At 40.7% G+C, this 25,416-nt stretch overlaps 1 long non-coding RNA gene across 1 annotated transcript; it reads right to left on the reverse strand.

Annotated features, from left to right (window-relative positions):
* Window positions 1–130: 130 nt before the first annotated feature.
* LOC130707276 (uncharacterized) lies at window positions 131–23,761 on the reverse strand. The gene is made up of 3 exons (XR_009007174.1): window positions 23,609–23,761; window positions 11,837–12,009; window positions 131–1,322 (listed from the first exon to the last, which is right to left on the reverse strand). It is a non-coding gene; the product is annotated as an uncharacterized LOC130707276 (long non-coding RNA).
* Between the last annotated feature and the right edge of the window lie 1,655 nt (window positions 23,762–25,416).

The following is a 25,416-nucleotide window of genomic DNA, read 5'->3' on the forward strand; positions in this document are numbered from 1 at the left end:
CATGAATGGACCTTGCCTCACTGGAAAGTGGCTCAGCCCCTTGAAGTGAAACTTCACCTCCTCTCTTCCTACAGCAAGCCGGAGGACCACACCTCAGGGGTGTGCAAGTGTGTGTGTGCCTGTGTGTGTTTGTGTGTGCGTGCGTGTGTGTGTGTGTGTGTGTGCTGGAGGGTGAGGAGCATATGAGCCCACTTCAGCACTACACCAGACTTGAGAAGCTCCAGTTAGGAGAATGGAAGACAGCTGCCTGTATCATCCTCTGTGCCATCCCTGGCTTGACTGTTAACTTGGCGGACCCAAGTTTTCCCTAGACTTGGAACTGGCAGGATGCCCACTGCTGTTTTCAGATGCTTCCTCTCCCCCTATGCATTTGCCTCAATGGGCCTTTCTCTTTCCCAGCTTTATGTACATATATATATATGTCAATAAAACCTTGTTCGTATTAATCTACTTCTGTTTATGTGTCTTTACTCACTGACTCAGCTGTAGAGGAAGAACTGACATATGTGAGTGGTGATGTGGGAGCCAGACTTAAGACACCAAAATTTTGTGTCCCAGTGACTGGGATGTGGAATTAGGCACACATTATGGCTGCATGTGCTGACTCCTGAAATCTGTTTTCAGTGTAACGAGTGACAATCAGGAGGAACTAAGGTCCAGAGGAGGGAGAGTTGGGGTGACACCCTGACTGATTAAGTGTGCTGATGTGTCCAGTCCCTGCCGACCCCTGGAGCAGTGCATTGAGTGGGCCGCACGTATCTCAGACGAATGTTTTTCTCAGACTGATGAAGAGAAGCGACAGGACTTGCCTGTGGTGATGGCAGTTTTTGACAGAAATACCTGCAGCATCCCCAAATCCCAAATCTCTTTCATTGGCTATTTCATCACAGACATGTTTGCTGCTTGGGACGCCTTTGTAGACCTGCCTGAGTTAACCCAGCATCTTGACAACAATTTTAGATACTGGAAGGGACGGGACGAAATGAGGCTGCGGGCCTCCGCCCGCCTCTGGAACAGTGGGCGACACTGCCTGGGGCCCTGACGCGGTGTCCCTCCAGTCACTTGGGATTCCCGAGGGCGGTCAGAGTTCCTTGGTCCTTTCGTCCCCCGGTCTGCAGAGCCTGTCAGAGCACACAGGGACGTCGGCAACCTTCTGTAGCCACCATCTGATGCCACTGCCATAAAGTGAGACTTAGTCCACTCAAGGTACCTGGGCCTGCTGCGGGGGCTCTTCAGAAAGTCACGTGAGAACCACGCTTTGCATTCACGTCCGTTAAAACATGAGCTCGGGACTGCCCTCGCAAAGGACGGAGATGGATTTCCTGCCAGTGACAGAGAGTGTCTTGTTACAATTTCTCTCAGTTATGTTCAGCACTTAAGAACAGCTAATGGCAATCGGATCTTTTTTCACATCATACAAGGTGCAATCACTCACTTTGGAACACTACTGAAAGTGACTTCTCTTTTAAAATTGAACAGAAAATGCAGACAAAGAAATTTTGAAGTTGATTATTAATATCAATTATTACAATGTTTTATTTATTTTATTAGAAGTTCAATATTTTCTATGAATTTAAAAATACTTCAAAGCCAAAGCCAACTTTAAATACCATGACCAAATTTACATGATTCATATTCATTAAATATGTATTACTTCGTGTACAGACTTATTTTCATAATGCAAATTTAAAATATAAAATGACACATTTTTACTGCAAAAAACAAAAACCACACTGGAGGCTAGATAATCCCTGATGTGTGATAAGGAACCACACTTTATGATTGAACTTTTCGAAAATGTTGAAATGTCTTTTGGGGCATCTTTTTATTCAACTGAGACTTAGGCCAGTCATCTTCATACATTCCCACTACACCCAGAGAGGATGGATTTGGCATCCAGGTTCATGTGTCTGGAGAAACAAAGGAAGAGTTCATACCTGCTCTGCAATTATTGAAAATTTAAGTTGACCTCAAACGTACCATGCTGCTTCAAATAGCAGAAAAGATCCTCTTTAATAACTGGCTTGGCTCTGAGCTAACCCACTAAAATATCAAATCACGAGAGTTCTAATTGTGCCCAGTTCTGGCTGACCCTAGAGCTCTGCTGGGCCTCCACTAGGTTTAATAACGGCAAGATTCCTGAGTCTGTGCAGCCTATCTTCCAGTTGGAGGGGAGAACAGAAACCCATGTACATTATCTGGTAGGTTCGCCAGGAATAAATGTTATGGAGATTAAGCAGTATATGGTGAGGTGAGATTGTGGGCAGAGAGGAGCAAGGCTTTCAACTTAAACGGTAAACAGGATAAGTCTTCCTGGGAAGGTGGAATTTGAACAGTCTAGAGGGAGGCAGATGAGTCAGACGTCTGAGGGAAAAGCATTCCAGATCATGGGAATAACCTCTGCAAGGCCCAGAGGAAGGATGCCAGTGTCCTCAGGGAAGAATTAGTAAATAATGTGGCTGGAATAGAGTCAGCAAGTAGGAGGGAGGGAAGGAGGAAGGGAGGACAGAGAAGATGTGTGTGGAATTCCCTGCATCACCATTTCCTGATTGAGTGATCACAAACAGTTAATTCAACCTTCAAGTGTTTCAGTGAACTCAGTGCTTTTCCTATGGCCTATTGACCTCTCAAGAGTTTTGGAAGGATAAAATAATGTAGGGAAGTGACTTATAAGCCATTGTTACTGTTCTATACATAAGGATAGATGGGTAGACAGGTAGATATAGATAGATACATAGATAGATAGATACATAGATGGAGAGATGATAGATAGATAGATGATAGATAGAGTGATAGAGATAGACAGACAGACAGATAGATACATAGATAGAGATAGATAAACAGAGAGATAGATAGGTAGAGATAGACAGATAGGGAGATAGAGAGACAGATAGAGAGAGAGAGATAGATAGGGAGATAGATAGAGAAGAGAGAGAGAGAGAGATAGATAGATAGAGATAGACAGAGAGATAGATAGATAGATAGAGAGACAGATACACAGATAGAGATAGACAGACAGGTAGATAGATAGAGAGATAGATAAACAGATAGATAGATGGATAGATAGATAGACAGATGGATAGATAGACAGATAGAGATAGATACATAGATAGATAGATAGATAGACAGACAGACAGACAGATCGATAGATAGATAATAGAGTTAAGGACTGAATTTCTGTAAAATCATAATTTTAAATAATAGTTTCATTGAGATATAATTTACTTCCATATTATTTAAAGTGTACAATTTAATGTGTTATGCATCTACCACCACAATCAACTGTAAAACTTTCATCCACCACCCCCCCCAAAATAATCTACTATAAGTCACTCACTCCCCCACTTCTCCAAACCCTAGGCAGCCACTAATATACTTTGTCTCTACAGATTTGCCTAGTCTGGACATTGCATACAAGTGGAATCATACAATTACTTAGCATGTTTTCAAGGTTCATCTATGTTGTAGTATGTATCAGTACTTGATTTCTTTTTATGGCTGAATAATATTCCATGGTGTGGATATTACTGTGTTTCATTGATCATTCACAGTAAATGGTCATTTGGGTTATTTCCACTTTGGGGCTCTTATGAATAATGCTGCTGTGGCTGGATTTACGTGCAAGTTTTGTATGCAGGTCTAGATTTGTTTTTTAAATTAATAGACTATTTTGGAGCTGTTTCTGGTTTACAGAAAAATTAAGCAGAAAGGACAGAGTTCTCATACTTCCTTACCTCTCAACCCAGTTTCCCCTATTATTAACATCTTACATTAGCATAATATATTTGTTATAGTTAATGAACCAATATTGATACATTATTACTAACTAATGTCCATGCTTTACTTTACACTTCACTCTTTGTTTTGTACATTGTATGATTTTTGACAAATGTGCAATAACCTGTATCCACCATTACAGAACCATACACAGGAGTTTCTCTGCCTTTACAATTCCGGGCTTCACCCATCCTTTTCTCCCTCCCCACAACCTCTGGCAGCCACTGATCTTTTGATTGTCTCCACACTTTCGCCTTTTCCTAAATTTCATATAGCTGCAATCATATAATATGCATGTAGCCTTTGCAGATTGGCTTTTTTTTCACTTAGCAATATGCATTTAAGCTTCTTCCATGTCTTTCCATGGCTTCAGAGCCTTTTCTTTTTATTGCTGAATGCTATTCCTTTGTACAGAGATACAATAGTTTGTTTATGCATTCACCTATTGAAAAACATCTTGGTTGATTTCAAGTTTTGGCAATTATGAAAGAAACTGTTATAAACATCCATGTGCAGGTTTTCATGTGGACATAACTTTTCTGTTCCTATGGGTAAATACCAAAGAGCATGATTACTAGATCACTGTATGGTAAAAGTATGTTTAGTTTTGTAGGAAACTGCCAAGTATCCTGCTAGCAACAAATGAGAATTCCAGTTGTTCTGCATCCCCAACAACTTTGGTATTTCAGTATTTGGATTTTAGCCATTTGAATAGGTGTGTAGTGGTATCTCATTATTGTTCTAATTTAAAATTCCCTGATGACATGGAATGTGTAGCATCTTTTCATACGCTTATTTGCCATGTGTCTATTTTCTTTGTTTGATCATAGTTGTTTTGTTATTTTTTAACCAACGCCTGGTAACTCTTGTCCTCCTGTGTCTATTTATATTGTCTTCTTTCTTTCTTTCTTGTTCTTTTTTTTTTTTTTTTTTTTTGAGCTTTTGATCATTTAGTCTTTTTCCTGGTATGTCCAATTTTTTTTTTTTTTTTTAAAGTCGAAGCCTAGTGCTTTTTTTTTTTTAAGTTGTTTTTTTTTTAATTTAATTAATTAATTTATTTATTTTTGGCTGTGTTGGGTCTTCGTTTCTGTGAGGGCTTTCTCTAGTTGCGGCAAGCGGGGGCCACTCTTCATCGCGGTGCGCGGGCCTCTCACTATCGTGGCCTTTCTTGTTGCAGAGCACAGGCTCCAGACGCGCAGGCTCAGTAGTTGTGGCTCACGGGCCTAGTTGCTCCGCGGCATGTGGGATCTTCCCAGACCAGGGCTCGAACCCGTGCCCCCTGCATTAGCAGGCAGATTCTCAACCACTGTGCCACCTGGGAAGCCCCCCCCAATTATTTTTTATATTAAAATTGGGCTTAACTTATTTTAGGAAACTATAAAGATACCTCCACATTCTGGATGTTGTTATCGTTCTCTTGAAAAGATTTCCTTTTGCCCATGGCAGACAGTTACTGTAGGGACTGGAAACCTTAGTCCATTCTCAGTTTGAGCTCATTCAAAGCTGTTTTTCAGTCTGTGTGAAGGTTGCTCTCTTTCTGTCTTGTCCTTCCTCTATGGGTGTTGCCCTTTGGGATTACCATATAAGCGTTTGGATTCTCCCTATTCCCAACTACCCATGTATTTGTTAGGCTTTAAATGTAATGGTTTCCGCAGCCCTGTGAGACTAAAGATACACTTAGCTTGTCATTCCATTAGTTGTTGCCTTTAGCTTGAGCTTTTGCCGTTTGGCTTCTGTGGTTAGAGTCTTTTGAACTCCTTGGCTTTTCAGCTCCTAGGCTGTAAGATTTGAATCAGCAAATGCCCCAAGGAGAAAAGCTGCACCAAATGTCAGGCTTGCGTCTCTGTTTCCCTTCTCTCCAAAACTTGGCCCACATGTCTTGGTGTCTCTCTAACATTCAGATGCCAGTGAACAGATGTTTTCTTACTTTATCCACCTTTTCTAAAATGTCTTTAGACTTCACCTGATCTTATGTTATTGTTCAACTATCATCTCATTTACCCCTAGGAAGAAAATCTACAATTTTATGTTTTATTTTCTTATTTTCTATATTACCTCAGTTTCTGTAGAGACCTTTTACCTGATTGTTCAGTCTAGTTCCTGTGTTACCAGTAAGATGGAGATAAGGTGGAGGCTAAGAATATTGGGGGGAAACCACTGATGAATGATAGGCCTCGTTCGTTTTGTTTTTCCTCTCCTTATTTACTCTGGCAGCCTACATTTGCCTTTCTTCATTTGACCCAGTTGCCCAAATAAGGAACCCACTCTGGCAAAGACCTGACTTTACTCTCATAAATGTCTGCATGTTAGGATTAGCTAGATGATGAACACCATTCCAAAGCTCTTGGTGCGAGACTTTTGCAGACTTTTGTTATCCCTTTAGTTTGCCTCTTGCCATCACTGCTCAGATTGTGGAGGTTTTCTAAGATTCTGTAGATCAAACCTCTCTACCTGCATACCAGATGAGCCCTTCTCTCTTTCCTGAGCTCACTTGCGGGAGGTTAGCCCTTGGTTTTTCTTTTTCCCCATCCAATCATAATTGTTCATGAATTCCAAAAAGCCTTCAAAGTACCTGTCATCCCTTTCTCTCCTCTCTTTTTTATCAACACTGTGAAATGTTAAGCATATATTTGCATACCTCTTTCTTACTTACAATGGAATACTGGAAGGCGCGATCATGCAGTGTGAGCCCCACCAAACTAGGACTCATACAACACTCTCCCCCAGGCCTAAACTTGTGACATCCACTGGTTTTCTTATAATATCTTATATGTATCTCAATTCGTAATGATTTAGTTAATTCCTGAGTTATGTGACAATAAGAAATCAGTCAAATTAGCACTACAGAAGTGCAGCTTAGACCTAGGGACCAGAACCAAGGACCACAAAAACCGATAAGTTTCACTTGTACTTCGTGTTTAACAAGTGCTGAGGGTGAATGGGAAGTGAGGGAAAAGGAGTTTAACTTCATATCACAGAAACTTGCACTAAAATGAAGAGGAAAATGACCCAGTTCCTGGTTCAAGTCACTATAATCTGCTTCAATAAATAATAACAGCACATAAGAAAAACAAACACTATATGATAGGAACAATGGATAATTAATTACCAGATCAGGGAGGACAGATGACACTTGCTATGGGATTTCATTAAAGAAGGATTCCAAAAAGCACTGGCTTCTTCTGAGAAGACTTCTTAGAACAGGCAGCATTTAAACTGAGTCTTGAGCAAGTATATAGAGGGTGGGGAACAGGCCTTCCGGGCAGGGCACAGGCACAGTGTCAGCAATGGCGCAAAGGGCTTATGGAATAGGGAGCAAAACTGGCTGAACACAGGAGTGCTACGTGTTGGGGAATATGGGGGAAAGGCTGACTGAGGTTGGTTAAATGAAACATCATTAGACGGAAGAGAAAGTAGGTGGAAAGACAGACGGAAGACTGTGGAAAGCCTCTGAAGATGGAGGTCAGCATAATAATATTAAGAAATCAGTGGTACTTTGACACTGTATGAATGTCTAGGTTTAAAAAATCAAGAAAACACAATAAAAGAATAAACTACTGATATAATGATATGTAACCAAAGGCCAGATACCAAAGAATACACACTGTGTGATTCCCTGTATGTCATATATGGTGAAAGAGGTCAGCTTGGGTGTTGCCCTGGGGGAGTATGGAACAGAAAGAAGTAACAGAGAACCTTGTAGGGTGTTACAAATATTTTATAATACCTTGACCTGGTGTTGGATACATGGGTGCATAGAGATGTAAAAATTCAGTTATTAGCAATGCAACTGGTGTTTATGGTTTGTATGCAATACATTAAAAAAAAACTCTAGTAGGTTAATTAGGCTGTCAGTTGTATGAAGTAAATTTTGGTCAAGGAATAGCCAAGGTAGTAATGCAGTAATAAGTTATACATGTGCTCACTGTGCTCTAGAACGTCACGACTGGAATACAAGAAATATGTGTAAGAAAAAAGACAAATGTTCAATATTGATGGTTGGATGAGCTGAATAAATTAGATCACTCTACTTTCAATTTAAGAACTTGGCCAGTGTTTGGATACTTTTGAACAAAGAAAAAAAGGAAATACAATTGTTATTGAGCATATGCTATGTATCAATCCCTGACTTATATTTTGACACACATAAACGTGGGAAATATTGCACCTTGTAACTGAGACAATGAAGATGAGCGAGGTGGCTGGTTTTGACACTAGAGGCTGAGAAAACAATCAGCTCATAATCGTAAGAAGGTTGAAGTCGGAGGAAAACAATCAAGAGGAAATACTGGTAAGTGCCAGGAGCTTCTGGAAACTACATAAGAGATGAAGACCGCAGAATTGTTGAGCTTTCTAAGAGGCCCAATGACTCAGGTAAAAACAGAAGGCTTAAAACTGAAACCTGGGGATATATGTATACATACAGCTGATACACTTTGTTATACAGCAGAAACTAACACAACACTGTAAAGCAATTATACTCCAATAAAGATGTAAAAAAAAAAAAACAATCCTGCAAAGTAACAATTGTTAGGACAAACAGTAAAGAATTATAAGAAAAATAATCACATGCCTGTCCCCACACAGAAATATCTTAAGCTCCATCTCAGCATTTCTCCGATTGGCATTTCACAAAATACAGTCCCATCAGCTGAATATAGGTTTCTCAAGTAACTGTAAGACTGAATTTAAAAAATGAAATCAATTCCTTCCTCCAAAACTTTTCAGAGTATGTAATGTAACAAAGTGAAACTTGAATTTCATGTCGGGATGTAGAGTACGGCTCTTCCCAAATGCTTCTGTCTTGTAACTACATCAACATCATCTAAAACCAGTGTTCTGCAGGACAGACATTGTGAAACGCTGCTCTCATCATGTAAGATATCAGGTCCTTCTCAAAATTCATTCTTCCTTCTGCCCTTTCTCATGTTGTCCCTGCCACCTGATGGGTCTCTCCTAAGCTCCACCTGCCAAAACCCTACCCATTTTTAGGATCCAAGAGATAATAAAGGCTTACATTACTAAAAAGCAGAGAAAGAAATCCCTTCCCAGGGATCTACATTTCCTTCCTAGGGAAAAGAAAAATTGTAAAGTATACCACAGTGACCTTAAGTCTATGAATGTAACTATGTTGTGTTACTTTGAGTTCTATAAAAGTCAATGTGCTACAATATATATGGATATGAATATTTGATCTCTTACATGTAGATCTTGCTGATGACTTTCATCATGAGCGAGGTTAATGATTCAGGAGCCACGCTATTTGGCTCAACCCTTATAACCAGGGAATGTTAAAATTGGAAAGGTCCCTAGATATTAGCAAATCTATCCACCTCATATTCTAAGTAAGGAAACTGAGACGTTCATAGATTGGATGTTTATATTAACAAAGGATAAGGATAGAAGATATTGGCAGATATATCTTTTAGAGTAAGAATTTAGAGATTTTTGTAGAATACTAAGACACTATGTCCACTGATACTGAGACAATGTGTTTTTTTGTTTGTTTGTTTTATTAATTAATTTATTTATTTTTGGCTGCGTAGGGTCTTCGTTTCTGTGCGAGGGCTTTCTCTAGTGTGGCACGCGGGGACCACTCTTCATCGCGGTGCGCGGGCCTCTCACTATCGCGGCCTCTCTCGCTGCGGAGCACAGGCTCCAGACGCGCAGGCTCAGCAGTTGTGGCTCACAGGCCCAGTTGCTCCGCGGCATGTGGGATCTTCCCACACCAGGGCTTGAACCCTTGTCCCCTGCATTAGCAGGCAGAAGCAGGGAAGCCCAGAGACAATGTGTTTCTTAGTCATCATTTTCTATTGCCGTGATGAAGCGAGGTGGTAGTCAGTAGTTGTACAAAGGGAAAAAGATAACTTTACAAACTCCCAATTTATATACACAGGGAAATTCATCATTCATGTTATTTAAGCTAACTGGATGCAGTTTATCAGCTACATTGAGGAATGGTGAAGTGTCTATACAATTAACATGTTCGTTTCTGTCATGAGCTCCCTGTTGTTCAAGTGAGTTAATGGTCAGCACTCAACTAGGCACTTAGAGTCCATTATAAATCTGGACTAAACGTTTATCTGTGGCATCTTTATTCTTCTTTGGTGCCCTTAGACAGAAGTAGCTCTCTTATGTTTTGATAAATTCAAGTATTAAACAGGGCTAAGGTTTCACAAGTTCTTTGGCCTAAACATGGGGGTAAGGAGGACCAATGAGCTGGAGTACTTCTAGATTTGAGAATGGTCAGATTGAGGAAGAAGAGTCTTATACCAGAGGTGAAAGAAGACTGATTAGAATTACCTATTTTTAAAAATTCCAACCCTTTCCAACGTTCTAAAGTGATCATGAAGTACATGGGTATGCTAGGAAGTAAAGGAGTCAACCAAGAATATTCTGTAAGAGTTTGTGGATGGCAATAAAGAGGCAAGGAAGATAGAGAACAAACTAGAAAAGGCTTCGGTTGGCCATAATGAAGTCAGAAGGAGAAGAAGAATGACAGATGCAATGGGAAAGAGAAAGCAAGAATAGAGAAGCAAAAGGGAAAGTAGAAAAATGAGACAAATTTGGAGAAGGAAATGAGGAAGAAAACTGGGTGAAAGAGGGAAGCACTGATGGTAGACCACATGACACTCAAAACTTAACACGATGGAGCTTCCCTGGTGGCGCAGTGGTTGAGAATCTCCCTGCCAATGCAGGGGACACGGGTTCAAGCCCTGGTCCGGGAAGATCCCACATGCCGCGGAGCAAATGGGCCCGTGAGCCACAATTACTGAGCCTGCGCGTCTGGAGCCTGTGCTCCGCAACAAGAGAGGCCGCGATAGTGAGAGGCGCGCGCACCGCGATGAACAGTGGCCCCCGCTTGCCACAACTAGAGAAAGCCCTCGCAGAGAAAGGAAGATCCAACACAGCCATAAATAAATAAATAAATAAATAAAATTAAAAAAAAAAAAACTTAACACGATGCACATTTAACATGAGCCACCAATGGCCATGGTCATTACCCTCAAATAGTTTACAATATGTGTTTCAAAGACATTTATAAATTGAAAATGCCATTAAAATAAGTGCCAGGGTAAAAGTATTCATGGAATTGTATGGGAGAATAAAAAGTCTCCCGTCAAAGAGCCTTCTGAGACATAGGAAAAAAAAGAAAAACCTAAAAAGCATAAGACTCTTCCTATTTTCATTTCCAATGATACATCCCAATCTTGATGATCAATCAGTGATTTAAATGTCAACTATAAACCCAGTATGTTATGAGGTGCTATGCAGTATACTGGAGCAATAGAAGAGAGAGGACCTCAAACCCTCTGTTCCCTCAAATTGAAAGGCAGGCTTCCTGACCCCTCCAGACCACTACTGGACACAGGGAACACACACTAATGTTTCAGGACCCCAACCAACAGTCACCTGCTTTGTGATTACTTCCCTGACACATCCCCACTAACACCACTGACTTTGCTGCTCCTACGGGACATTACATACATTTCCTATTTTAACACATACCACAGTGCATTATAATTGTGATTGCAGATAGGTGTTCTAACAATTTAAAGAGAATGATGACTTTTTTGCTCTTTACATCTTGCTATTTCCCTTCTCATAATATTTCTTGAAGAGAAACCATAAAAATATAAACAAACGCAAAAAACAGAAAATATACAAAATGTGTGCTTTGCGGCTTAACACAAACTTAAGTAAAATTAGTTCTGACAGCATCCAGCATGACAAACTTCCATGGTACAAATGAGAATGGACCAAGGTTTGAGCAGGTACAGGAGACAATCCAGGCATGAACAACACCAAGAAAAGGTAGACAGGAAGTAACATGGTGTGTAGGAAATCACGAGACCAGTCTGATGGGAAGAGACTTAAACAAGACTGAAACTCACTTTCTAAACCTCCATCTCCAATTGGACAATTCGCAAGACACAGGTGCACCAAAGTGGCCTATTTATGCAATCCCTTTAATGGGGAGGAACAGTTTAAAATTTTACCCGTTTAGTTTGCCCCAAAAGCAACTATCAAATGTTAGCAGCACACAATGAAAGCTTACCTTTGTTAACGTAGTTAGGTCTCCCTCTCTCAGAACTAGCCCATTTAGCTCCAGGTTCCTTATTGCACCCGACGCACTTACACAGCATTCATGAGCTTTACACAACTGGAAGGTCACATCTTTATTTCTTATTGCAGGAACACAACTTCTGGAAACTTTATTTCTGTCACAACCTAAAGCAAAATTATTGTAAAATGAGTGATTTAAACCGTACATTTTATCATCATTAAAAAGCATCTAAAAAGAAAAAAAAGCATCTGCTCTGTGCTAAGGATTAGAAACGACTCCTGCCCTTAAAGCCTCATTAAGGAGGGACATGTATAAACTCAAAATTTCAATCACATGAGATAAAGAACCATAACCTTTATGCACAGAGGTTCCTATGGAGGCAAAAACTTATATCTAAGTGACCGCTTCATGATAACCCTGAAGTACAATCGAGAAAGCTGAGGGTCTGCAGGGTTGGAGGAGGAGGTGCAGTAACTGCAGAGGGAGCATCTGCGCAAAGACACTCAAGTCTGACACCTGCTGGGCACTGTAAACACTGCAGGTGGGGATGACTTAAGGCCAGGGGTCCAAGTGTGAGAAGGGACAGAAAATAGAGATGTTGGTCGAAGCAAGCCTGGGAGAGAGCATGGCTTGTATCCCACAGGTGATGAGCCCTGGGGCTACCACTGGCTGAGTAAGGGTGCCTCCGCTGATTAGAAAAAAGGCGCCCCGCTGCTGAAGGACCGATTAGATAAAGGGAGTGATCCCAAAAAGCTCCCCTTCCTCACGGCCAAAGAGCCCCAGGAGGCTTGGCCGAACACAGTTCAGACTATACGCCTCTGGGCAGAGCACACGCTGGGCGGCTAGTACGCACTAACTCTGTGTGGGCAAGTCATTAGCAGCATTATTTTAGGCGTATCTTTTCATGTTAGAAGATCACTCAACCCGAGTAGGCAGATGAACTTAGAGGAACTGAGTCCAGGGGCCGCGAAACCACCCAGGAGCTTCTGCCATAGTCCGGGCAAAATGTAATGTGGATGAAGAAGCAAATTTACGAGGAGGCCAAAATCTACAAGCTAGACCCACTGGATGAAAAACACAAAGAAAGTTCAGTGAAGGAACTCTGCAGAGAATGGGCTCTGCAATAAATTTTTCTTACAATCAAGGTAAAATATTAGGCAACATTAAGTACAGTGGCCTTTAAGGTCCCTTCCAGCTCTAATTTCTTTTGATTTCTAACTTATTACTCTGGTTAAGTAAAGTCCCTTCAGAGCTACAGAACAGTTCGTACACCTGAATAGGATGCAAAGAATAATCTGACTTCTCTTCACCAGGGGATGAGTTGAACTGTCCTTGCAGAAGAGATAACACACGGTGTGAACCCCAGATCCTAGAAAAGGGCCAGGCACACAATAAGTATTCAGCTTTTTGAAAACAAATGAACAATCATTTCCTCTCCTAGATCTTCACACCCTTCCTCTGCTGGCTACTTTCTTTCAGCTTATAAGCATCCCCAATATACCCACTGAAAAAGCTCTCAGACCTATGACTCTTTGGATCTTCTTGTGGATAACCTAAGTCTCTCCCATGCCTTCAAACACCTGTCCTCCCAAAAAGCCCAGATCTGTACCTTGGGCCCAGACCTGTCTACCAGGCCCCTCGAAAGCACTGAAGATGAAGTAAGATCCTCTCCCCAGCCCCAATCCCTTCCTACTGTGCTCTGTATCTCACAAAAAGATGCAGCTGTAAACTGTCACCCACGCTTGCTGCCCTCCCTTTTCTAACTGGTCACCAGGCCCCACCCATTCCCTCTCGGATCTCCGAAATCCAGTCCAACCTTTTACAACTTAAGTGGGACACATAGATTACAATTCACCCTGCACCCAATCAAGTGCTTTCCACATGGAGGTCCGAGTGAGTCTCTAAACCAGAAGTCCATCTCACTGTTGTTTAGCGTTTCCCACAGCCTTCAGGATAAACATCCAAACTTCTGACAGGACAAAGAAGGCCCTTTTCTGTTTGGCCCCAGTAGGTTTCCAGTATCAACTCTCATTTCTTTCCCAAAACCTGAGTTCCACTCGTGTACCTTAGTTTTGCCATATTTTCTTATATTTCTCAAACTTTGACACACACTGCTCCCTCCTGCCACCCCCAGGAGCTTCTATATATCCTGAGAAAGGATAGCACCTCCTCCAAGAAGTCTGAACTCTCCCTTCCAAGATTCTGTGCTCTGCAAAGGGGAAGGGGGGGGGAGGGATAAATTAGGAGTTTGGGATTAACATATACACACGACTATATATAAAATAGGTAATCAACAAGGACCTAATGCATAGCACAGGGAACTCTACTCCATATCCTGCAATAACCTGCACGGGAAAAGAATCTGAAAAAGAATGGATACATGTATAACTGAATAACTGTGCTGTACACGTAAAACTAACACAATATTGTAAATCAAGTATACTCCAATATAAAAAAAAATTAAATTAAAAAAACAAAGATTCTGTGCTCTGCAGCACCAGAACTCACTTCTTCCAGAGCACTGACTACTGTGCTTGTGTTTACTTGCCGCCCAGTAGAAGGGGAGATGACCTAGGGCATAAGCATCGTCTCCAGCAGCCCTTGGTTCTGACAACTCATTCAAGTGCCAAGATACTTTACACACATAACCTGCTTAATTAATTCTAAGAACCCACAGAAAGAGTGGTTTTTCATGTCATTTTACAAGTGTGGGGATTGCAGTTCAAAAGTAACCTGGGCTTCCCTGGTAGCGCAGTGGTTGAGAGTCTGCCTGCTAATACAGGGGACATGGGTTCGAGCCCTGGTCTGGGAAGATTCCACATGCCGTGGAGCAACTAAGCCCGTGCACCACAACTAGTGAGCCCGTGCACCTAGAGCCCATGCTCCGCAACAAGAGAAGCCACCGCAATGAGAAGCCCGCACACCGCAACAAAGAGTAGCCCTCGCTTGCTGCAAATAGAGAAAGCCCACGTGCAGCAACAAAGACCCAACGCAGCCAAAAGCATAAATCAATAAATAAAAATCAAAATTTTTAAAAACACAAAAACACCATCACAGAAATATCCAGAAAAATATTTCACCAAATAACTGGGCATGGTGGCCCAGACAAATTGACATGTAAAATTAACCACCTAAGCCATAGTTTTGCCATCTTTTACTGAGAAATTTGACTTATCTGAACTATTTTGATACCTAGAAGATACCTTCTAGAGGTAACACCCTCAGTTTTTGACATGGTAGGCAGCAGAGGGAAAGAGCCCATTTGCCCAGTCAGATGACACCTAAAAGGATAAAATGCTGTCTTCTCTCTCCAACCCACAAGGATGAATGCCAAAAACACATCACTTATATCTGCTTTAGCTAACATATGATAGGTCTGGAACAGACCTATGCTCCCAGCAAGTCTCATGAAATGCTGTTTCATTAAGTGGAGACTTTACTTGCTAAGATTAGAAGCAAAAGAGGGTGGTGGATGAGAAACTGCCCAAGGATATAAGTTCACGCAAGGGAGCAGGAGAGAGAATGGGTATCCGAAGATGTGCGCTCTGAGCCAACACTAATTCCACAGCATCAGGTTGTAATTCAGGGAGCCAAACTGCTGGGGTTTTTTTCCCCCTCTTTTTTTCCCCCAAAGAGGGACAAATCAAGCATACTGACAAAGGAAGAGCATTAGTCACCACAGATAAACTCCTTTTTACAGGTGATATCACAAATGATTTGGCTCAGTGTAGACTATGATTTGGCTCCACAAACCATAAGATAGAGCATTTCATGCCAGGTCCCTCCTCAAATATCCATGATAGGTAGAAATGTGGCATCAGTAGTTTTTGAAATCTTCCCAGGGGATTGTAATATGCAACCAGGGCTGAGAATCTGGAGATGTAGAGAGAATTTAAATTGAACTTTAGTTTAACAGTAAAACAAGCTCTGACTCTACTGGCTGGAGCTAGACAAGGGATATGGATTTAGTGGGATGAGAAGATAAAGAACACCAGGGAGTAAATCAAATGCTTTACACCTGTGCTTAGCTAATTGTTACTCAGATAATTCAGACAATCTTACAGCACCTGAACCCTGAAATTCCTTAGTTCTGTTTAAAAAAAAAAGTAACTCTTCAAGTACCTGAACTCTGAGAATCATGTAAATCATAAAGAAAAAGAAGAAATCTTACTTTCTGAATTAGTTGACTTCATATATACTGTTTCACTTTCATGATATTAACTAGATATCTTTCTTTCCGTTTTATGTTTGAGGAAAGTAAGGCTTTAAAAATCTCAGTAATTTTCTCAAGGTCACTTGTTAAGGGTGTGGTAGGCAGCATAATGGCTCCTAAAAATGCCCTCACCCTAATCCCTAGAACCTATTAATGTGTTACCTTACATGGTAAAGAGGACTTTGCAGATATGACTGAAGTTATAGACCTTGAGAGAGAAAGATTATCCTGGATTACCTCATGGAACAAATCTAATTGCATGAGTCCGTAAAAGCAGAAAACCATTCCCAACTGTAGAAAGAGAAAGAGAGAGATGTCCTAATAGAAGCAGAATCAGAGAGATGCAACATGTTGGGTTTTGTAGGTGGAGAAAGGGGACTCTGAGTCAAGGACTACAAGTGACCGCTGGAAGCTGATAAAGTCCAGGGAGCAGAAACACCCCTAAGAGCCTCCAGAAAAGAATGTAGCTCTGCCAACACTTTTTTTTATTTAAACCATCTTTATTGGAGTATAATTGCTTTACAATGGTGTGTTACTTTCTGCTTCATAACAAAGTGAATCAGCTATACATATTCATATATCCCCATATCTTCTCCCTCTTGCGTCTCCCTACCACCCTTCCTTCCCTATCCCACCCCTCTAGGTGGACAAAAAGCACAGAGCTCATCTCCCTGTGCTTTGTGGCTGCTTCCCACTAGCTATCTATTTTACATTTGGTAGTGTATATATGTCCATGCCACTCTCTCACTTCATCCCAGATTACCCTTCCCCCTCCCTGTGTCCTCAAGTCCATTCTCTATGGCTGAGTCTTTATTCCTGTCCTGCCCCTAGGTTCTTCATAACCGTTTTTTCTTTTTTTTTAGATTCCATAGATATGTGCTAGCATACGGTATTTGTTTTTCTCTTTCTGACTTACTTCACTCTGTATGACAGTCTCTAGGTCAATCCACCTCACTACAAATAACTCAATTTCATTTCCGGCTGACTAATATCCCATTGTATATATGTGCCACATCTTTATCCATTCACCTGTCGATCCTGCCAACACTTTTACTTGACTCAATTGAGACCAATGTCAGACTTGTAAGGTAATAAATTTCGGTTGTTTTGAGTCACTCAATTTGTGGTAATTCATATGAAAGCAATAAAAAACAAATACAGAGGTTCTACAAGAGCCAGGCTATATATTTATACTTAAGTATTTCTAAAATGAATTTAACCTTGTGATTGACAGCAGCAGCAGCTTCCAAGGGATCCCACCACACACCTGAGGCAAAAGCAGCCTAATAAAGAAGCAGTGACAGCAGCAGCTCACTGCCCCACACCTGGGGTAGAGGGGGATTTGATCTACTGTAGCAGCAGCATAGCCTGAATGGGAATGCATCCTCCTGGGGCACTAGTCCCATCAACATTAGTCTAATCTGCTAGCATCTGCTGTGCCAACAGGCCCAACATATACAAACCCTCCAACTCAGCAGCATTAAGTGAGCCAGGCTCAGTGTTTCCTGAAACGCATATCCAATGGCACTGGAAAGCCCAGATATCACCTACTGTTATGAAAACATAAAAAAACAATAACAGAAGACTGGGAACTTCAGAAAGAAAAGGGGAACAATGGAATGGGTGAAAACAAATGGGGTAAATATAAGAGACTATCATTAGCCTCATGAGTTTCTTAAATTCTATATGATGGTCAAAGCAAAAATTATGACACCATCTGATGTGGTTCTCAATGTATCTAAAGGAAATACTACAGAAAATCATACTTTAAAACTGGGGAATACTAAGAGACCTAAATGGAAGTAACATTTTGAAACTTCACTTGAAATAATAAAACACTGATTCCAGTAGGCTATGATAAGTTACATATGTATAGTGTAATGCCAAAAGCAACCACTAAGAAAACTATACAAACAGTATACACAAATGATTATAAGTAAATTAGATTAAAATGGACTTATTAAAAAATGTTTAAGTAACCCACAAGAAGACAAAATAAGAGAAACACAGGAGTGAGAAACTAAGGTAAAAGACAAAACAAAAAATAAAATGGTAGATCTAATCTTTAACATAGCAATAATTACATTAACTGTAAATGATCTAAATAACCAAGTCAAAGACCGAGATTGGAAGAGTAGATGAAAAAATCACAAGCATGATCCAACTATATACTGTCTATAAGAAGCTTACTTTAAACATCATGATATAGGTAGTTCAAAGTAAAAGGATGAAAAAGATATATCATATGAACATTAATCAGAAAAAGCAGGAATGGCTATATTAATACCAGATAAAGTAGATTTCAGAGCAAAGGAAATTATTAGGGGCAAAGAGGGTCATTACATAAAGATAACAGGAATAATCCACCTAGATGACCTAGTGATACTAAATGTGTGCGCACCAAACAACAGAACTTCAAAACACATGAAGCAAACACTGAAAAAGGTAAAAGGAGAAACTTTTAAATCCACAATTATTATTTGAGACTTCATCACAGCAATTTATAGAACTACCAGAGAGAAAAATCAGCAAGGATATGGAAGAACTGAAAACATCATCAGTCAACAGCATAGAACTGACATTTAAAGAACACACGCAATAAAAGCAGAATACATATTCAAGTGTCCATGGAACATTCACTCATATACCATATACTGGGCGATAAAAAAACATTAGCAGATTTAAAAGAATTAAAATCATAGAGAGTATGTTCTCCAGCCATAATGGAATCAGACGAGAAATGAATAATAGAAAGACAACAGGAAATTCTTCAATCACATGAAAACTAAACATCACAATTCCAAATAACTCATGAGTAAAAAGTCAAGGAAAAAATTTTAAATGCATAGAATAAAAGAAAATGGAGCTGTAACAGATCAAAGTTTGTGGAATGAAGTGAAAAGGAAGTTTATAGCACTAAATTGGGAAAGTAAATATTACAAAGCAATAATCTAATTTTCTATATTAAAATAGTAAAAACGGAAGAGGAAAAAACACTATAAACAAGCAGAAAGAAGGAAATAATAAAGATGAAACAAAAATCCATGAAACTGAAAACAGGAAAATAGGGGGGAAAAAAATCAATGAAACAAAAGGCTGGTTCTTTGAAATAAACAATCTAATCAATAAAGATATAGCAAGACTGATCAAGATAAAAAGAGAGATGGCACAAATCACAGATATCAGAAATGCAACCAGGGATACCATGACATATCCTGCAGGTTAATAAGGGACAAGTTATTACGAACAAGTCTACACTATAAATTCAAAAATGTAGATGAAATGGACCCATGCTTCTACACCCAAAACTACCAAAACTCAGCCAAGATGAAATAGATAATCTCAATTTTCCTGTAACCATTAGAAACACTGACTTTTCATTTAAAAACTCCCAAAAGAAATATTCAGGCTTAGATGTTTCACTTTTACCCAAGACTTAAAGAATTAACACCAATTTTACATGACTTGGTAAGAAATAGAAGTAGAGGGAACAGTTCCTAATTAATTTTATGAAGCCAGTATTACCTTGATACCAAAACCAGACAGGGATAGTATAGAAAGAAGAAAACTACAGACCAATATTTTTTATGAAATTGCCTGTAAAAATCATCAGCCAAATATTAGCAAATTAAATCCAGAAATATATAAAAAGAATAATATACCATGACCAAGTGGTTTTTATTCCAGTTATGCAAAGTTGGTTAAATATTTGAAAATCAAACAATGTAATCCACCATATCCAATAGATTAAGGGGGAAAAGTCATGTAATCCTATCCATTAATGCAGAGAAAGCATTTGACAAAATCCAATCCCATTCATGATTTTAAAAAAAGAAGAAAGAAAACTCCAAGCAAACTAGGAATAGAAAAGGAACATACTGAAACTCATAAAGATGATCTACAAACAACCTATACCGACATTATATCTAACTGTGAAAGACTGAATGCTTTCTCTGTAAGATCAGAAACAAGGCACCGATATCTGCTCTCACCACTTTTATTAAATATATTACTGGAGGTTCTAGTAAGAAAATAAAGCAAAAATAAAGAAATACATAAATTTAAAATTTAAGTTTTTAAAAAGTTTATTTAAAAGATAAAAGGACTATTCCTACTATGTTGAATAGGAAGGAATATATCCTACTGAATGTTGAATAGTAATATATCCTATTATATTGAATAGGGAAAAGTAAAACTGTCTACATCTGAAGATGAGATGATAATCTAAATGGAGACAATACCAAGGAATCCACAAAAAGCTTGAGAAATAATATTAGTTTGTAAATGTTTTAGAGTACAAGATCAACACAATTTTATCAAATTATATATAACAAATGTGTAGAAGCTTAAATAAAAATATGTGACGCCATTTACAACTGACCTAAATAAATACTTAAATATAAGCCCAATAAGACATTTATAGGACCTCTATACCGAAAATTACAAAATGCTGATGAAGAAAATTTTAAAAGTCCCGAACAAATAGGGAGACATACCTTGTTCATGGATCAGTAAACACAACGTAATAAAGATGTCAATTCTCCCCAAGTTAAGAGGCTTAACACAATTACTCTTAAAATGCCCTCAAGGTTTTTGTGGATATAGACAAGCTTCTTCTAAGATTTATATGGTAAGAAGAGGCTGAAGAATAGCTAAAACAATTTGTAAAGGAAGATTAAAATGGGAGGAATTAATCTACCCAATTTCAAGATTTTGCAGTAATGATGGAGGCTAGATACATAGATCAATGGAATGGAACAGAGAACCCAGAAAGAGACTGACATAAATACATTTAACTTGTTTTTGACAGCAGTGCAAAAGCTATCAAGGAAGAATAGACTTTTCAAAAAATGGTACTGAAACAGTTGGACATCCCTCGACAAAAACAAACAAACAACAAATGAACCTTAACCTAAACCTTACACACCTTACACAAAAATTAAATCAAAGTGGATCATAATCTTAAATGTAAAAGCAGGACATTTTTAGGAAAAAAAAAATAGGAGAAAATCATTGGCATCTACAACTAGGTGGATAATTCTTAGACTTGACACCGAAAGTATGATCAATAAAAGCAAAAACTGATAAATTGGATCTCATCAAAACGAGTTAAAAATGCTTCATAGAAGATCCTTTTAAGTGGATGAAAACTCAAATTACACAGTGGGAAAACATATTTGAAAATCCCAGATGAGACAAATGACTTGTATCTATAATATACAAAGAACTCTCCAAACAACTTTAAAAAATCCAACTAGAAAATAAGCAGAAGACAGGAACAGACATTTCATGGAAGAGAATATACACATGGCAAAGAAGCACATGAAAAGATGTTCAACATCGTTAGCCATTAGGGAAATGCAAATTAAGACCATAATGAGATATCAGAGAATAACTAAAATTAAAGTATAGTGACAGCATCAAATGCTGGCGAGTACGTAGAAGAATTATATCACATCACTGGCGGGAAAATAAAATGGTTTAGCCACTCTGAGAAACAGCTTGACAGTCTCTTTTAGTCCTAAAAGTAGATTCACCCTACAATGCAGTAATTGTACTCTTGAGCATTTATCCAAAGGAAACAAAAACTTAATGAAGTTCCCACAGAAACTTACACATAAATGTTCATAGCAGTTTTATTTATAATAGCCCAAAACTGGCAACTACCCAAATGTCTTTCAATGGGTGAATGTTGAAACAAACTGTGATAAAATCTTATGATAGAATACTACCGAGCAACAACAAGGAACAAATTATTAACATATGCAAAAATTGAAATGAACTTCAAGGGAATGATGCCGAGGGAAAAATTTTAAAAAGCCAATCTCCGAAGATGAAGTAATTCATGATTATGTTTACATATTATTCTTAAAACAACAAAACTGTGGAGATGGAGAACCGATTAGAAGTTGCCAAGGGTTAGAGATGGGGGTAGAAGGTACAGCGGGGGAACTTTGTGAGGTTTTTGTGGTCCCAGTACAAATAATACAGCAATCTTGGTTTTAATCCCTAAAGAGTTTTAAAAGCAATTCCTAATAAAGAGGTGTCCAGATATTTAGCAATGGCAGCAGATTAGAGGTATAGCTCCCCAACATGACAACTTCGAAAGAGATCTATACTATCAATACTAATTTAATGTATATGTTAATTTTTAAAAGGCCAGTCACAATACTTAAATGGTACATATCTTAACGATATTATTCTGGGTATCCAGCTACACCAGATGGACTAGCAGGATTCTCTGTACATTCAATTCTTATTTAAGACAGTAAATCTTATAATAAGACAGTGAAAAAAAGAAAAAGAAAAATAACAAACCTCAACTACAGTTGGATGTTCTCATAGGAAGATGAGGTGAAAATATGTAGCAGCGGTTCAAAAGCTTAAGCAGTGGCACCTAAATTTGGCTGCACATTAGAATCATCTGAAGCACTTTTTAAAAACCCTCACACCGACGGTTGGTCATCCTAGACCAATAAAATCATTTTAAATCTCCTCAGACGATGCCAATGTCTAGCCAGAACTGAGAACCAGCGGACTAAGCAGAAGGGGATGTTTCTACAAAGATCTCTTAACAAGAAGTCCTTTCACCCAATCAGATTTACCTCCCCGTAAAGGGGTAAAGAAGGCTAGATGTTGTCCATACTTGCTTAGCTTTAATTAGCACTTGTGACTTGCCCAAAACCTACATCATGTTTCCCCTAAATTTCATGTTATTCCCTAAATTTTTCAAACCCAGGGCTAAGGGGTTTGCCAGGATGAGATTTTAAGTGCTCACACAGGGGAAGTCCCTGGCAAACCAGGACAGCGGTCACTCTACACTGAAATGTAAAGCATCCTAAATAACGCTGCCACTGCTCCCAGATACTAGTCTGTGCCAACCAGTGGAGAAAAGGCATTCTCCATTACTACCACGGCAAATGCTCCTGTACTTGCCTTGGCCAGTCCCTATCTTTTCCAGGCGCCACTCCCCTTCAACTGCTGGTGGACGTTTTGGCCAGCTGACAATGCAGATACTTTCAAACTTTAAGGTGAATAAAAATCATCTGGAGGGCCTGTTATAACAGAGATCACTGAGCCCCACCAGAGTTGCTGATTCCATAGGGCTGGGACCGGGCCCTAAAACTTGAATATCTAACACATTATCAGGGGACGCTGGTAAAGCTGGTCAGGTAAAGTCTGGTAAAGCTGGTCAGGAAAAAGAAACCCGACGTGTCAGATCATGAAGTACGGAAGGGCAAGCCCGCCGGCAGTCCAGGCCCGGGAGGACCGGGTTCCCCAGCCCTACAGAGCCAACGGCAGCCCGGCTCGGGCGCCCCTCGGAAGCACGGGGTCCCCGCGGCCGAGTCTGCACCCCCGGCCGGCCCCGGCTCCCCTCTGCCCACCCTGCGCGCGGGGGCTGGAACGGCCGCGGAGAACCACGGCGGGGCGGGAAGGGGGGCTCCAAAGAGGGTCTGGCGACTCGAGTCGCTCCGTTTCTCGGTGGGCTCAGCGCGCGCCGTGGGGGAAGAGGGGCGGGGGTCCGGGAAGAGGGGGCGGGCGGCACTCACGTAGACCGGCAGCGGCCACGGGTAGACGGCGGGCTCGGCCCCCACGGGCGACTCCAGCCTCAGCTCCAACTTCTCCCCCATGTCTTCGCGCGCGGCCCCCCCCCACCAGGCTAGTCTGGCGGTTAGGGGAGGGGCGGGGCGCCGCCGGCGGGGGCGGGGCAGGCGGGCGGGCGGCTGAGGGGAGGGGCCTGGCCTGGGCTCAGCCGGCGCCGCCGCCGCCGCCGCCGCGCTCCCGTCCGGCCCCCGGCTCCCTCTTTGTGGTCACCGGTCCGGGGCCTCCAGCGCTGCTGCCAACTCCGGCCGGTGTGAAGGGAGCACAATGAGCCGGGGCCGGGCTGAACCACTCACTCGTGGCGAGCACCGCCCACCCCGTGGACACGCCCCCTCCCACGCACGCACGCACGTCTTCGGCTGTCCCCGGCCACCCCCACCGGCCCGAAGTGGGGACCCGGGGAGACACCTCGGGGCCTGGGGTGGCGGGTTCGACTCCCGCCCTTGATGTACCGTGACACCTCCCCCCCCGCCCCCAATAATAAGACTATAATTCCTCATTAAATATGACAGCCGGAATCCCGGCTTCTGTTCACAAAAATGCCATGTATTTAGCCTATGCTAGGCACCAGACCCTGGACGCTCAGTACTGGCAAAAAAGGAAATGCCCTGCCCTCATGGCGCTGCCATTTTAATTGGAATAGTAGTGACAATGGTCAAGGGAGAAAATAAAGTGTCATCATCGCCACGGGGATGGTTAATCTCACGTGTGCACTGCGTGGGGCCCCGGCAACCACAAACATTATTCCAGATGTGACCAGGAAGGTATTTTTCAGAACAGATGAACACTGAAATTGGTCCACTTTGAGTAAAGGAGATTGTCAATGCCGCGGCGTGGGTGGGCCTCATCCATCAGTTGAAGGACTGGAGAGAAAAATGAGGTTCTGTAGAAAGAGGGAACTGTTCCTCCAATGGCCTTGGGACATCAGCTCTTGCCTGTGTCTCCAGCCCAGAGTCCTGCCCTGACTTGCCTGCCTCATGGTCACATGAGTCAACTCCTTAAAACAAAACTATATATGCAAAAATACTGAATATATACAAGCCTATTAATTTGTATATGTGTGTATAGATATTATATATATGTATACACATGTTTATATGTGCGTGCGTTTGTAGTATATGTGTAAGTACTATATACAGTATACATACAAGCCTATATATTTGTGTGTATATATTGTATACATGTGGCCCCCGCTTGCCACAACTAGAGAAAGCCCTCGCAGAGAAAGGAAGATCCAACACAGCCATAAATAAATAAATAAATAAATAAAATTTAAAAAAAAAAACTTAACACGATGCACATTTAACATGAGCCACCAATGGCCATGGTCATTACCCTCAAATAGTTTACAATATGTGTTTCAAAGACATTTATAAATTGAAAATGCCATTAAAATAAGTGCCAGGGTAAAAGTATTCATGGAATTGTATGGGAGAATAAAAAGTCTCCCGTCAAAGAGCCTTCTGAGACATAGGAAAAAAAAGAAAAACCTAAAAAGCATAAGACTCTTCCTATTTTCATTTCCAATGATACATCCCAATCTTGATGATCAATCAGTGATTTAAATGTCAACTATAAACCCAGTATGTTATGAGGTGCTATGCAGTATACTGGAGCAATAGAAGAGAGAGGACCTCAAACCCTCTGTTCCCTCAAATTGAAAGGCAGGCTTCCTGACCCCTCCAGACCACTACTGGACACAGGGAACACACACTAATGTTTCAGGACCCCAACCAACAGTCACCTGCTTTGTGAT

The sequence above is a fragment of the Balaenoptera acutorostrata genome, chromosome 2 (genome assembly GCF_949987535.1).
Source record: "Balaenoptera acutorostrata chromosome 2, mBalAcu1.1, whole genome shotgun sequence".
Classification (NCBI taxonomy): Eukaryota; Metazoa; Chordata; class Mammalia; order Artiodactyla; family Balaenopteridae; genus Balaenoptera; species Balaenoptera acutorostrata.